Raw genomic sequence first — 3,839 nt, 5'->3', positions numbered from 1 at the left:
GGGTGGAACTTTCTTCTTCTATTTTCATTCAATGAAATGATGAAAACTTTTTTTATTTGCTACATAGATTGTTTGTTGAAATTTGATTCTTATGTTATTTTTACTAAACATTTTCCTTATACTGTATACTGTGCAAAATGAATGTAATATAGATTTAAAAAGAGTCATGTTTACTTTTTAGTACTCTACATACTGCTGTCTGTACTGATATTGTAAAATCCCATCACCTTTTTTTGTAAATGTACCCAAAAAGTAGAGGAAAAACTGGTCTAATTTTGAACGTATCCTTCTGAAAAATAGCTAATCATCTTCTTAAGAGTGAATTCAAGTGTCTTTACATGGTTAAAAAAATATATAAAAAGTTAATGTTCAAAATCCTACAAATAAATAGCCTAAATAAATAAATTGTTGACTTTGCATATGCAAAATGTCTGACTAAAAATCTGTTTTTGTCGTACTTAAAATTGAATTTGGTTATATTATTAATGGGCTTAATTATGTAAAAACTACAAAATTAATAAAACAGTCATGTATGTAAAAATGTATAAATGTATTTGGGTTTGGATTTTTGAGCATCTGTCAAATGAATGTAAAATAATTTCTTTTAAAAATATTTTGTAGTTGTACTAAATCTTCATATCTTCATAATTTGTATAATGTAATGTTTACTTTCTGCATACTGTGCTGCTGTTAAAATAGCAACTTTTATTTTAATGTACCCAAAAATTACGAGTACCAGAAAACTGGGATCATTTTAAATGTAACCTTTTGAAAAATAGTTTAGTAATCTTTTTTTTTAAGAAAGAATTCAAATTTACTTTCATGATAACAATTATTTGGATACATTAAATGAAAATCAATGTTGTAAATCCTAAAAAAATAAATAAATTGTTGACTTATCTATATTCTATATTCTTCATTTCACTGTCCGAATATCAAAAAAAAATCTGTCCTTTTCCTACTTCATTTCTTTCTAATCAATCAGTTTTCAAGATATTTTGGTAACACACAGGGTGATTAATGAAGGCCATAAAATAACGTCCACTTTCTGGTGGATTTCACCAGAAACAACACAATTTTGGAATGATTTTAAATTTGTAAAATGTTGGGGTCTTTTTTTTTGCAAATGAAAATCATGTTCAAGACAATATTTCAGCAGAATGTTTTACTTTCAGATTTATTACACAACTTTTGAACATTCCACAACAATCATGCAGGAATAAAATGGGAATTATAGAAAGCTTTACAGGCTTCGCCAGTCACACTTTAGGAATAATTGGGCTTCACGTCGTCTCAAAAACACTCAAAATGTGAGGTAATATCTTTTTTAAATCATCATCTACCGACAACAGACCATGTGTTGATTTAATGCTGATGATGGTGAGAGAAGAAAATCACTCAAAAAGACAATAATGAAAAAAAAGGAAATATAACAGAAACTATCAATTGAAGATTATCTCTTATTTCTAATAACAACTCTACTTTTCTTTGCCAAAAGCTGACGGTTACCTCCCAGTTGAAAATTGCTAAAGGAAGATGCACTGAAAAGGTCTAGACCTCTAAATCACAACTCATATCTCAAATGTGTTGAGTGATTCAAATGAAGTGAAATGAAAAGGTAATAGTCTGAATATCAGGCTAGAAGAGGTCAACCAGTCATGTACATTCAGTTACCAGTTAATAAAAGATGCATCTAGCTAAAACTAATGCAGTCTAACACAAAAGCCCTGTAATAAATCCTGTCTTCATGAAGGTCATTGTGTTCAGTTTGTGTTGTTTAAGATATGTTGTTATGATCTAAGTAATGTTGAATTAGCTCTAGCTAGGTCCTGTCCAATAAACACTCCTAAACTAACTTATTGTTCATCCTTACAAGTATGTTTTAATTCAGTGTTGATGTTATTTACCATGAGTGCATCAATCAATTAAACCCTGTATCACAACATTATAACAACGAGCTAGCTTTGTGACATAAAATGCAGTTAGCAGATGTTACACCTCGGGATTCTGCTTCCGGGCCATTAAGTAAAACAGCTTCCGGTGTGTCTGTTTTTTTCCATACTTTATTTTTTTTGGAAAGTTCAATATAATAGTTACATAAACATGTTCATGTTTCATTACAGAAAATTCAGCAAATATATTTTACAGTATAAAAAATAATATAAAAATAAAATACATTATACAACAAATACAATGTAAGGAAAGGAAAAGATAAATAAAAACAACAACAACAAATTGGAATAAATGTCTAAACAATCTAATAGATTTTGCCAATTTAGAATTTTCAATCATAGTCAAATATGTTTTAAAATCAGTATCTTTAAAAGTATAAAAGAGGGATATTCTTTTAAGCCATATCATTTTATGGATATAATGTTTTGCTAAGATATTAATCTAATTAATTGTAAATTTCATCTTCCGAAAAAAAGATTGTTAAAAGTGAGTAATATCTCAATCTTTGTTAGAATGATATTTTTTTCAAAATGTTTTGAGAAGTTATTCTGTAAATCAAACCAAAAAGAAGTAGCATGAAAACAATCTACAATCACATGTTCAATAGTTTCCCCTTCACAATTGCAAAAAGTGCATCTATTGTTAAACCGGTGTGTCTTTTAATTTAAGAGGAAATGCAGAAATTCATGCCTATGTGCTGCATATTGCTCTGTAATAAAACTGGACAGAAAAAATAACTTACAATATGATTGTCTTGTCTTTATACAGAATGAGGGAGAAGGGAAATCCAGATATAACAAATCATTTAATTTTTCATTTCTTGTCCATATTATTTTTACAGGCTAGTCCTACCAGGCAGGTAGAGTTAGAGAGTTTTTTCTTTCAGGGGTTGCTAGTGTTGGTGTGTCTCTGTTGGTGTCAAGTGTGGATGCCAGCAAATGCCACTTCTGGTACATTTCATTTTAACCCCCTCTCTCTCTTTATTTATGTTATTTTACCTTTATTCTACTAAGAACTCCCATTGAGATAAAAAACAAGAGAGACCTGGCCGGCCATATACAATTACAACACATTAAATACAACATATTCAACATTATATACAAAAATTCACCATAAAACTGAAGAACAGCTGTTTAACACGCTGGTAACCACATATCACCACATTCAATATGATGCCCTTAAATTCATCAATGGATATGATCTCATTTTAGATCTTTTTGTAGATGTCCAAGGTGCATAGTGGGAGAATATCGCTCTATGTGTATGCAAGGTGCTATATGAGTACAGTTCACTTAAAATTGGATTTCGTTATTATATAAATGAGCTTAATTGTATAAAAAACTACAAAATGAATAAAAGAGTCATGTAGGTAAAAATACATTAATGGATTTGGATTTTTGTGCATCTGTCAAATGAATATAAAACAAAGTTTAACAAAATAGGTAATTTTAGTATCTCCATGAACATAATTTGTATAATTTAATGTTTACTTATTAGTACTCATCATAGTAGTAGTGGTAGTAATATATTACATTGCAAGTCTTCCATTTAATTCTGTAGTTCTGAATCTGAAAGACAGACTATAACTGAGGGCTAAAGACACACATCAACGCTCAAACCGCTCCTCTTCCTGGAATGAAGCACAACTTTCACAAACCCCACCCAGACTTTATTTACTGGCAAGGCGAGGCTCCTCCCGCTCAAAGTCTATTCATCTCAGACTTGTCGTTCCCTCCCCTTTCACAGATCTGCCCGTTTACAGATGGGTGCAAACACCATGTGATCAAATGTAAGAGCTGCAACGCTCATACACTGCAGATCAGTGGACAAACATTGAGGAAATGAGCACAGCATTTATCTGGTAACAGAGAGTAAAACTTACAGAC

The sequence above is a fragment of the Sebastes fasciatus genome, chromosome 16 (assembly GCF_043250625.1).
Source record: "Sebastes fasciatus isolate fSebFas1 chromosome 16, fSebFas1.pri, whole genome shotgun sequence".
In the NCBI taxonomy this organism is placed as follows: Eukaryota; Metazoa; Chordata; class Actinopteri; order Perciformes; family Sebastidae; genus Sebastes; species Sebastes fasciatus.
The sequence above is the reverse complement of the archived record's forward strand: the minus strand, read 5'-3'. Positions refer to the sequence as shown.